Source organism: Ursus americanus, chromosome 29 (assembly GCF_024610735.1).
Source record: "Ursus americanus isolate L20-20 chromosome 29, mUrsAme1.1.p, whole genome shotgun sequence".
In the NCBI taxonomy this organism is placed as follows: domain Eukaryota; kingdom Metazoa; phylum Chordata; class Mammalia; order Carnivora; family Ursidae; genus Ursus; species Ursus americanus.
This window is the reverse complement of record NC_142155.1, coordinates 760,105-772,836: the sequence shown is the minus strand read 5'-3', so window position 1 is coordinate 772,836 and position 12,732 is coordinate 760,105. Positions and strand designations below refer to the sequence as shown.

The following is a 12,732-nucleotide window of genomic DNA, read 5'->3' as shown; positions in this document are numbered from 1 at the left end:
CGAAGTCTTGTCAACTTCCCTCGCATCAAGACTGAACAGTGCTCTAAGATTGGACTGTGCTCCAACAATGACAGCAACCACTTCCACTTATTATCTCTTTTTGCCAGGGGCTCCTTTTATATTATTGTTAAGTCTCACCAGAACCATCCGAGGTATGTAGCATTGTCCCCTTTTACAGATAAACCACAACTCAGAATTAGAGATAGCTAATGATTTAACAAAAGCCAAATAGCTAACAAGTAGAAAAGGCAGGTGTCTCTTATTCTAGAATGTATGATCTTCCCACTCTATTTCCCCGCCTCCTCTCTGGAACTTTGGCACTATTCACTCAGCACCCTAAGTGGCGTCTCTTCTAGAGATGCCGGCACATGGGATCCTCGGAGATCAATGCCAGACCAGACTGGACCTGGATTTGGACGACAGGGGAAGAAGCAGACTCTGCTCCACTGTCCCAACTCCACCTAGAACAGTTTTATTCTCCTTGCAGATGTTAAGATTTCATTTTAGATCATATAGCATTTTCATGACAATCCTACAGAGCTCCAGCGTTATCCCAAGGGCTTCTTTATATACATTTTTTTAAATAGATGCACAACAATGTAGGTTTTTAAGGATTTTTTCATACAAACATAACTACCCTGAAAACTCATCACATTAATGTTGATTTTTAGAGAAGTTTAATTTCATTCCTGATCACAGAATTTATAGAAGTGAAGTATAATATCCCTAAGAGTTTGAAAATTTTACTTAATTGTAAGCAACTCTTGTTTGTTTCTAATTAAATGATCCCGTTGAGATATAATGAGGCTTCTTGCTTTCCTTTCCCCTGCCTTTCTGAATTTTTCAAATAAAATCTATCAAATAAAAATAATTATCCAAGGGGGGAATTTTTTTTAATTTTTATTATGTTATGTTAGTCACCATACAGTACATCATTAGTTTTTGATGCAATGTTCCATGGTTCATTGTTTGTGTATAACACCCAGTGCACCATGCAATACGTGCCCTCCTTAATACCCATCACCGGCCTGTCCCAATCCCCCATCCCTCTCCACTCTGAGGCCCTCAGTTTGTTTCTCAGAGTCCATAGTCTCTCGTGGTTCATTCCCCTTCTGTTTACCCCCCCACACCAAGGGGGGAGTTTTGAAAAAAGGTCATTATTGAACATCTCTGTGTACATAGTATTGGTCTTCACACAGTATATCCAATTTTCAAATATCCAATAGTTGATTTTATGACTCTTGAGATGTTTGTTGATTATTTAGAAAAAGAAGAGATGTCTTCTCTGAATGAAAGTGTCTTTAAAAGAGTTGATGAAGTGTCTCCTTGTTCCTTCACATCTCTTTTCTTCAGGTCCCTATTTAAAAGTTATTTCCAGGTTTGCCCTTTTGTGTGGACTTTTCTGGGTCCTTTCAGTATGAGGACAGACATATGATTGTAATGTACAGGTAATACTGTGTACAGGCAGAGCAATGCTAGCTGCTGTAGCAAAGCACCCAAATGTGTGGTGGTTCAGATGCAACAGAAGTTTATTTCTCATTCACATAAAGTCCAAAATAGATGCGTCAGATTGGCAGATGGCACTTTTTTCAAGGGGCAATCCAGGGACCCGGGACCTTTCTTCCTGTGCCTCTGTCATATTCAGCCTATCCCAGGTGGCCACGTACATGTGCCTCAGAGCAGTGGAAGGGGCATAGCGTAAAGAGGATACTGCATGGGGATTTTATAGGCCAGTCCCGAACCGGTAAAATCACCTCCGTTTACATCCCAGTGCCCGGAACTCGGTCATACGGCCAAATCTAAATACCGGGCAGGCTGGGAAATGTAGTCTAGCTGTGGGTCCAGAAAGAAGAGGAAATGGGTTTATTGAGTCTACAGTGTGGGTTCAGAGTCAGGCAGACCTGGGTTCAAATTCTAGCTCTGCAAATACTTCTCATGTGAGTCTTCATGCCTCAATTTCCTTACCTTTTAAGGGATAATAAAACCTACTTCAATTGTTGCTAAGCTTAAATAAAATAATAAATATACAATGATTAGCACATAGTATTTTTAGTTGAATCTGAAAGGCCAAAATACATTTTGTTTTATGGTCATACAGATCTGTATGTTTATGGATTTTACCTGGTCCCAACAAGCTTTGTGGTATCAAAAGGCCCTCCTTAATATTTTGAAAATTCAGCAACATTTTACAAATGCATCCCTTTTACACAGCAACCTAATTAAACACTAAAGAAATACCGTAAGTTATTGAGAATATATCTTTTTTTTTAAGATTTCATTTATTTATTTGAGAGAGAGAGACAACCAGTGAGAGAGAGAACACAAGCAGGGGGAGTGGGAGAGGAAGAAGCAGGCTGCTAGCGGAGGAGCCTGATGTGGGGCTCTATCCCAGAACGCTGGGATCACGCCCTGAGCCGAAGGCAGATGCTTAACGACTGCGACATCCAGGCACCCCGGGAATGTATCTTGTACTAATTTTCCATGTTTTAAGTTACCTCTACCAACATTTTACAAATTATACTGAGAATAGACTTTTTTTCTATTTCACCATAGTTGTTTTGGTGAATGGATACAGTTTGGGGGAAATACAAATAATGGCCACAATTTAATTCAACCATAGTAATGGCTTTTAAATCCAGTGACCACAATAGGGGGATAAACTTTTAAAATTCTCTGCAAAGGTGAAAAGGTTGCCTGTTTAAGTGTTAAACCATCATGTATAATCCAGGTTCAGAAAAGCATTTTGTCATTCCAAAATCAGAAGTCACCCAATAACCAAAAATTTAGCATAAATGTAAAGAATTATCAGGTTTATTTTTTGGTCGGCTGTGCAAATCATATATATTCACCTCCCTTTATCCCCTAGATGAATTTTATCCTTTGTGGGAGTTTTTTTTTCTTCTTCTTTTTCTTCCTCCTCTTCTTCCTTCTTCCTTCCTTCCTTCCTTCCTCCCTCCCTCCCTCCCTCCCTCCTCCTCCTCCTCCTCCTTCCTCTTCTTCTTCTTCTTCTTTTACCAGCAGCAATAGGATTTTTGCCAGAACTGAACTCAGCTGCTTCCCTGGGAATGTTGTCCAGTTGCTAATTTCACTACCGGAACTATGTTCCTTCGCATCCTGGCCTATTTCCATGCATGCCTCCACTGAAATAAAGGGTCTGACAGTTCTGTGGATAATGGTAAACATATGTAGCCAATGTTGTGCAGTTCTTTTAGAGCCAGAAGGCATTAGTAGGTATTTCAGTTGCTGGCAACAACAACAACAAAAACCCAATGTAAAGCTGTAAGGCACTTCATCAAACACCAGAACCCAAAGAAAACTACACATCAATGACTTTAATACACAGCAAGTTTCTTCTTTCATTCTTTCTTCTCTAAATCATTGGTTAATTAAAAATGAAAGGTCAGACTATTATGACAACCTAATTCTAAACTTTAAAACTACAGGGGAAAAGGCTGGGTTGAGGGGGAAAGAGAATATTACAACTTGTTTATTTTGGATACTATTCCCATTTCAAGTTAGGCTTTTTGATTCTTTAAGTGTACAAGAGGACTTGGACTTTCTTGAGTACACAAGGGAAAAATTACATATTGTGATGTCATTGCCTTGAGGATTTCCCATACCACTGAGTACATTAGTCACACTGTCAATGTCAAGGAGATATAAAAGAAAAAGGGGAAAAAAACACATCTTCCTGTGAGAATCAGTAATGATTTTTCTTTGGATGCATTTATTCAAAATTGTTTCCTAAATTCCAGTGGAATTTAAGAGAGCTATTTTAAAATACATCATGACACTGTAGTAGGTCATCTTGTGGTGCTCTTTTACCAGCCTAATAAAAACATTACTGTGTAATGGTAAATAAGAAGAAAATGAAGACTGCTTTGGGTGGTGTCCTATTTGCTATATAACTCTGACTCAGTTGTTTTATTGCTCTGTATTGTGTATTGGTGATTGCAGGGAGACATTGTCTTCTAATTATACTAAAAAGTGATAATCCTCCAACGTTTTTATCTAGGGATTAAACGGATACGGGTGTCCCTAGCCTCTTGATTGTTTGCTCTCGCCATTCCAGCTTAGCAGCTGCCTCCTTATTTGCCTAGAAAACCGTCTGACACCCCTCACTGTCTGCTTTGTTTCCTGACTTCTGGCTGATTAGAGTCCCTTCCCATATAATGGAGGACCTATCCGACTCAATGGCTTTAAGACAGAGGACGGTGATTCAACCCTAAGCAAGAGCTTTTCTACCTAAACTCAGAATAAATCACCCAGAATCAGATCAAAAGGTGAAGAATCAATTGCAGAGACCCAATGAAAAGAAAATCAGAGATGTTTTTTAGATCAAGAAGATTGCAGTTGAATCCAATATTAAAATGTTCAGTTGGCTCAATTCCCTGGAGACTGTCTGATAGACTGTAAATAGAGAGACTGATGTACACCCATTCAAACCTCTTGATATCATGGTATAAATGAGCCAAAGCAAGTGGGACCGTCTGAATTTCATTCTAATCACCAGTTAACCCAGGATGCACGAGTGGGATGGAGAATAAGCTTCAGAAAAGTTGAACCATTTCACAGTTGCCCAATATCGACTTAGATGGGGGTTTCTCAATCTTGGCACTGTTGATATTGAGACCAGATAAGTCTTTGTTGCTGGGGAGGGAGAGCGGTCCTGTGCATTGGAGGACAACATCCCTGGCCTCTACCCACAAGCTGACAGGAGTACCTTCACCCTTGTTGTGACAATCAAAAATATCTCCAGATACTGTCACATGTCGCTGGGAGAAGGAGAACAAAATTGGCTGTGGTTGAGAAACACTGCATTAGACATGTCTGTGTCTGGAGTCTTTGAAATGAGTGGCCAGTGACAGGCCTTTCGCTTAAGCAACAGTTTGAAACTGTAGGAGTGGTGACCAGAATGCTTGACTGTTGGGAAAAGAGAGAGAGGCTGTGAACCCCCTTAGAATGGGGCCACTCACAGAATAAACAAGGAAACAAGCTGTTTCACTTACTTTTTGTGACTCCTCCTCCCCCAAATAATATGAATGGCTTCCCCTGGAATAGAAGTATTCTGGTGATACTAAGACCGTCTATTTAATTCTGACACATTATGTCTCTCTAGAGCCATAGGTATATAGATACAGGTATAGGTAGGCAGATAGAAATAGTTCCCTAAGCACTTCCCTAGACACAACCTTAAACGATTCTCTCAACTGCCTGCAAAGTAAGACGGGCAGGTGTTGTGACTTTCAGTTCTCAGCTGAGGAAACAAAGTCTCAGAGAGTTTACATGATTTCTTCTAGGTTGTACAGAAGAGTTTGTTTCAAATCCAGGGTTTCTATTGTTCTGCCTTCTTTAAAAAATGAAGGTTAACTAGAAACAGGTGGCATATGCTTGTGCCATAAATATATCTAGTTATGTATCCCATGACCAGAGGAAGAGAAGCATCTCTTTCCCCATGAGGAGGAAGAAGTCTCAGTATGTGTTGGCTACGATGACCCTTGGATGACGGACACCGTGGAGTTCACATCGAGTATGTATCAGCTGGGCTCTGGCAGCGTGTTCTCACCAGGAAGAAATAAAATAAGATTTAATTCTCTCTCCTCTAGCATCCAGAATTTGGATCTAATTTGAAGAAAAGGAATCATTTTCTCAACTGTGACAATGCTTTAAACAACTTCTTGAACTCATTTAGCTGCCACTACCACTGATCCCATTGTTTTGTTTTTTACATCATCAGATTTTGATCAAAGGGTTCACAAAAACTAGAAATACAGAGAGCAGGGCACGCTGTGCGTCAGCTGCTGTAGAGAGCAGATGAGACAAACCCCAGGGTTCATCGCGGGGCTGGGACCAATGGAGCCAGCAGCTTCAAACAGAGCAAACTCACAAATAATCTCAAATCCTTTTTTATGGGCTTTTATAAAGATAAAGCTGGGTACACACTAGATTAATAAGCACTCTCTGAGATCCAGGACAACCAAAAGAAGACCCTGTTATCTTGCCAGGTCAAATGCTATTTCTTCGCATGAGTTCTGAAATGATTCTATTGGTGTCACATCCTACCATGATAATCAAGGAGTGCTGTCGTCTTACTTGTCAAGGTTTTACAAACATTTTTTTGTGCAACTAACGCATGTTCTTTTTTTCCTTTGAAAACAGACAACGCAGGGAAGAAACTAGAAACCATCAATAACCTTTGTCTCTAAGAATGTATATTGCTAATTTTGAGATATTTTATTCTGGAATTTTTACTATGTATTATCATCTATAGTTAATGTTAAACTCATGTATGTGCTATCTGATATATAAAAAGCATGTAAGCCATGAGACTCAATAATAAAATGGCACCCCTGAACCTAAACTCAAACCTGGGACCAGAGAGTCATTGCTAAGTTGGCACTTTGCCCTGCGTTCCTCCCCTACTGTCTGCCTGCTTTGATCCCTAATCCCAAACCTCTATCCAGGGGTTCTCATTTGGGGGCAATTTTCTCTCTCAAGAGACCTTCCACAATGTTGGGACACATTTTTGGTGGTCACAAGTGGGGTGGGGTTTACAGCCGACGTCTAGTGAGTAGAGACCAGGGAAGTTGCTAAATATCCCATAATGCATAGGACAGTCGCTGACACCCAAGAGTCACCTGCTTCAAATGTCGATAGGGCTAACGTTGAAAAGCCCTATTGTGTCCTGTGTGTTGGATTTATCATGACCGTGCTTAAAACAATAGTTTGTCACACAAATGATCTAAGTAATTTGTCATTTAATTTTGCTGGTTTGGGGGGCACCTGGGTGGCTCAGTTGGTTGGGCATCTGCCTTTGGCTCAGGTCATGATCCCAGGGTGCTGGGATGGAGCCTCACATCAGGCTCCTTGCTCAGCGGGGAGTCTCCTTTTCCCTCTGCCTCTGCCTGCTGCTCCCCCTGCTTGTGCCCTCTCAGGCAAATAAATAAATGGAATCTTTAAAAATTTTTTTTGCTGGTTTGGGGGTTTCATAAAATAGTATCGTGCTGTATGTAGTATTCTGTGACTTGCTCTTTTTCTCCTTAACAGTTTGCTTTTAGTTTTCATTTATAATTTTGCCCATTTATTTTCACTGGTGTATAGTACTTCATTGTGTGAAGATGCCGCAATGTATTTTTTATCGTATTGTCAATGAGTATTTTGTCTTGTTTGCTTATTGCTAATATGAACAATGCTTCTGAAACATTTTCACACAAATCCACTGAGGCACATATGCAACAGTTCCTGTGAGGTGTGTATCTAGGATTCAAAACTCTAGGTTGTGGGGGATGTAAGCCTTAAATGTAAAGCATAATGCAAATTTCAGTGCGACTATACTGATTTATATTCTTATCAGCAAGATACATGATTTTGCCTTGACCTACATTTCTCCAGTATTCGGTATGTTTTGCTAACTTTTGCCAATCTAGGGAGTATTGAAAGGTGAATCAATATGGCCTCAATTTACATCTCCTGAATTACTGGCAAGATTGAGCATCTTTTTATATGTGTATTCACCATGTCTGTTTCGTCTCTGAGGATCCTGCTTTTCTCTGAAGTTTATTAGTGTTTTCCATCTTCCCCATTGGTTTGTGACGTTTCCTTTATTGTGGAATATGTTCTTCTATATACTAAAGTCTGTTCTAAAGTTGTCCATTTTGTTTCATTTATCTGTCACTTCTTTGCCAATATCATATGGATTTAATCACCAGCATTCCATATTACATTTTATTATATGGTAGTGTGAGTGTGACTTCAATATTTCCTTTTTCAGGATTTTATAACCCATTCTCATATGTCTATTTTTATGACCTAGTTTAATATTAAAATCATTTTTGATAAGCTAAAGATATTTATAAATTTTGATTGGTAAACAAGTAATTTATCTTGAATATTTAGTTTCATTCAGAAACATGGCATGTCTTTCTCTTCTTTCATATACTTCATAAAAGTCTTACTTTTTGCTAGTTTTTTTTCTAGCTATTTCATGTTGTAGGTTACTATTGTGAGTGGAATTTTCTAACTGGTTATTACTCACATAAAGAAAATTTATTTTGGATATTTATCTCATACTTCACCACTATGCTGAATTGTCTTCCTTATTTTAAGGATTTTTAGGGGCGCCTGGGTGGCTCAGTTGGTTGAGTCTGACTCTTGATTTCAGCTCAGGTCACGATCTCAGCGTCGTGAGATTGAGCCCTGCATCTGCTTGGGTTTCTCTCCCCTCTCCCTCCGCCCCTCCGCCATTCATGTGTGGGCTCTCTCTCTCTCTCTCTCTCAAATAAATAAATAACATCTTTCTTAAAAAAGAATTTTTAGCTGTGTCCCTTTGGTTCCAAGCCTAAAACAATCAACATGCCCATGGTAATTTTTCTCCTGTCTTTAGGCGTGCCTTCTATTTCTCAGTATTGTCTTACTGTGTTAGCCAGAAACTTAAACCCAAGTTTACCAATAGTAACAGGGAGCAGGGTCTTGTTTGTTCTGGTGATTCTTGGGCCCCCTGCCTTTGCTTCGCTATTAAGTATGGTATTCGCTGTAGGATTAATGTAGAAATTTTTATCATGTTGATATTTCTAGCCCATTCCTAATTTTCTAATTAGATATATTTCACAGAAATGTCTCAACAACTCTACAGTGAGTCAAGTAAGAGAAAATATTTAAGATACCATATGGCAAAAGCAGATATGTGTATTTCCAATCTGCTAAAAAACATTTGAATTGCTCTGGAAACTACTTGCAATGCTTACATGCTTCACTTTTCTAGCTTAGCACTTACGATGGCCTCGTAACGTTCCAATATTGACCTTGGCTAGCCAACAGCCACTCCCTCTTCTTCCAATCCTACCTCTTGGTTACTTGACTGTACTTGGTGTTGTCCAGTACTAATCCTGCATATTCATAGTTTCAAAAACTTCAGTCAGATATAACACGATGCAATAGTCCAAAACAATTCAGAGAGAGATCAAAAGCTGAGATTTAAAAATTATTTCTATAAGCTGTTTCAGTTTGAAGTGCTGAATCTATCTGGTTCATTTAATTCACCATTTATTTCCATTTAAAAAAATAAAATATAAAGGCAGGTTTTTCCATCATGCCCTATTAACAAAGCCTTCTATATTATTATTTAATAAAAAAATAAATAATAATGCTTGTTATATATAATACTCTGCTTCTACTTCTTAAGTCTCATTCCGTGCAACAATCTTCTTAAATCTATCATAAATTGAATTACAGGAAAAAATGCTCATATTATGTTAGATACATTAGTAGGATGCTAATATCTATCTCATAATAATTCCTCTTTATTTTAAGATTCATTATTTTGGGGGCACCTGGGTGGCTCAGTGGGTTAAGCATCTGCCTTTGGCTCAGGTCATGATCCCTGGGTCTTGGGATCGAGCCCCACGTTAGACTCCCTGCTTGGCAGGGAGTCTGCTTCTCCCTCTCTCTCTGCTGCTCCCTCTGCTTTTCTATCTCTCCTTCTCTCTCTGTGTCAAATAAATAAATAAAATCTTAAAAACAAACATAAAATTCATTATTTTAAACAAGTACATTTTTTGCATAATCCTTTCTGCATAAAGTCTCATTTTCTGTGTCTTATGGATATCTAATTTTCTCCCTTAAATGAGGGAAGAGATTTCCAGCCTAAGAATTTACTATATCGAATGATAACTTTATTCAACTTTCTTTTCGTTTTGAAAACTCAGCCCGCGTTTGGCCATCAATTTTAAATTTCTAACATTCTGAGACAATGCATAAGAGGCTCAAAAATGATGTTTTCATTTTGCATTTAATAAGTGACATTTAATGAATGGATAAAGATGTGGTTCATATATACAATGAAATATTACTCAGCCATCAGAAAAAATGAATACCTACCATTTGCATCAACATGGATGGACTGGAGGGTATTATGCTGAGTGAAATAGGTCAGCCAGAGAAAGACAGTTATATGGTTTCACTCATATGTGTAACATAAGGAATAGCATGGTGGACCACAGGGGAAGGGAGGGAAAACTGAATGGGGAGAAATCAGAGAGGGAGACAAACCATGAGAGACTCTGGACTACGGGAAACAAAATGAGTGTTACAAAAGGGAGAGGGGTAGGGGAATGGGGTAACTGGGTGATGGGTATTAAGGAGGGCAAATGTTGTGGTGAGTACTGGGTGTTAAATGCAACTAAGGAATCATTGAACACTACATCAAAAACTAATGATGTATTGTATGTTGGCTAACTGAACATAATAAAAAAAAGTGACATTTAAAAGAAAATTTCCCCTAATTTATGATTTTCTTCCTTCCCCCAAACAAAACTTCTTACCACCCATTCCCATTTCTTTTTCTCTCTCCTTCCGTCTCTCCCTCTCTTTCTTTCTCTGGTTCGTGCATGCACCCCACCCCCCATACACACATTCTCGCACACATACCTACCGAATAGTTTCAAATCTTGTGGACCAGTTTTAACTCCAAGTCGCTTTCAACAGCAGTTAAGAATACAGCACATGAGTCATGTTAGGAAGGCTTTGGGTCAGAGCACCTGACCGCAAATCCTCGCTCCTCCACCCACTGTGCTTCTTAATCACTCTGTGCTTCATTTCTGTAAAATGCTTGTAGTGGAAACTTGATGTTGTTAAATATTTATAAGAATAATCACCTTGAATAATTTTTGTGATGATCAAGTAAATTGAATTATTAAAATTCCAAAAACTGATCAGTATGGCAAATGCCTAATAAGTATGGTTTATTTGTATTATAACTTTCATACCAAAGAAATTGGCTTTGAAGGAAAGGAGAAGGATAATTTCATCCTTGGAATGTCTTTAAAACAAGAGCACGGGACTGAAAACTTATCAAGCATATATCCTAACTGTGCCAGAAATAGAGTGCTGGCAGAAACAGTCTCTTGAAACCATGATTGAGAATGGTTACATTAATGCCTATGCCTAGGAAAAGCAGCAACATGTATGGATAGAGATATAATGTACAGTCATTCTCCGATATATTTTTTTGTTAGAAACTCCATACCAAATGTAGAAATAACATTGGCAGATTCTCAGCTTGGTTGGGGGAAATTATCTGCCATCCATTAATGGTTCTTACCAGCCATCTGAATGTAAGGTAAGTTAAGGATGACATTCAGCTGTATGTAGCATAAACTCAAAATATATTATCTTGACCCCTGGGGGATTTTTCTTTTCCTCGCATGACAAGCAGTCTCTCGATAGACCATCCTGGACTGGGGGCGGGGGGTCCAATGGGCAGCAGCGTCCCTGGTTTTTATTTTTGCTCTCCCATTCTTAGCATACAGCTTTCATCCTCGTGGTTGCAATATGGTGGCTTCCCCTCCAGATTCACACTGCAGTTCCAGGCAGGAGGAAGGAGAACAGACTGGTACACGTAGCAGGAGAGCCAAAACTTGCTCAAACATCCTGGCAGACCTCTGCTTACATTTTTTACTTTTAAGTCAGAGCATGGCTTTGCCACATGACACCCTTCATTGTGAGCGTGTCTGAAAAGGTATTTGGCCATGCATATTGCCCCTCTTAACAAAATGGGGTGTCTGTTAAGGAGAGGGAAGGAGAGAGTGAACACTGGGCAGGCGCGTAGATGTAGCAGCTACCCATGCGTTACCTGTGGTGTGGGGGTCAGCATCCGGAGGTTACAGTTGGGAAAACTGAGGCTTAGAGGGCCGTACGAATATAAAACCACAGGCACAGACTGGAATTCAGGTCTTACCAATGCTAAAGCCGAAGCTCTGGAATAACTGGGTCACGCCGCGCCTCGGCGATGAGATCACACAGGCTCAGGTCCCGTTGTTGCGGTGATGCCAGCCCGGGAGCTTGGGCCATCCCAACTTGAACTAGGACCTGACCCAGCCGGAGACGCAAGGACCCTGCCTTTTTATTCTTACTCATAGTGTCAAGAACCTAGCCCCCAAGAGCCACCCTAAGCTTTTCCTTGTGCTGGAGCAAAATTTGTTCAGAGGAACCCCTTTTCAGATTTATGACTGAGGCGTCACTCTTTTCCCACCATGTTTTCTTTACCCTCCTCTCTCTTTCAGTTAGTGGAAAGCAGCACGGTACCATTGAATAGGGTGCAGGCTCTAGAATCGTTTACTTGGGTTCAAGCCCCAGCCCTGCCACTGGCTCACCGTGCAACTTCGGGGAAGTTTCTTACTTTATAGGCCTCACTGTCCTTAATTGTGAAATTGGTGTATCTCGTTGCGACACCAAAGGACTTAATTTGTATGTATAAAGCTCCAAAAAGTGCCCGGAAAGTAAAGTTTTGTTGCTATTTTAAATCAAATTTACAAATGCACATTTTTTGTTTTGTGTAGTTTGCTCTTTATGAATCTTACAAAGTTATTACATTAAGCGAAGTGTTGAGACTGGTGAGTTTGAACACTCTTGGGTACTACTTCCAACAGCAGAACATTTCCAGCACCCTGGAGGTTCCCTCGCGTGCCTTCGCGTGCGTTTTCAGTCACTCCCTCGCTCCTCTCCCAGGGGTGCCCCCGGTCTGGCTCTGTTGCTGTAGGGGAGCCTTGCTGTGCTGAGACTCCAGAGGAGAAGAATGATACACAGGGTACAGATCTTGTGTGGCTAGGGTCTAGACCTTCATCCAGGGTGTCACATACGCCGGCTTTTCACTCCTTTTTATTACTGACTAGGATTCCACTGTGTGGTCACATCGCAGGGGTTTTGTTTTGTTTTGTTTTCATTCTCCTGTTAATG

The 12,732-nt window shown here is 40.0% G+C and overlaps 1 long non-coding RNA gene across 8 annotated transcripts in view; it reads left to right on the top strand.

Moving 5' to 3' along the window:
• Positions 1-12,732, top strand: part of LOC123797514 (uncharacterized) — a 136,247-nt gene that overhangs the window by 74,849 nt on the left and 48,666 nt on the right. Inside the window, exon 5 of one of the 8 annotated variants that reach the window (XR_015722223.1) lies at positions 4,157-6,385. The exons of 6 other annotated variants lie outside the window; for them this stretch is intronic. This is a non-coding gene — a long non-coding RNA (uncharacterized LOC123797514). Of the gene's footprint in view, positions 1-4,015; positions 6,386-12,732 lie in introns of those variants that run through there. One more of the 8 variants, XR_015722219.1, reaches the window with a different exon arrangement.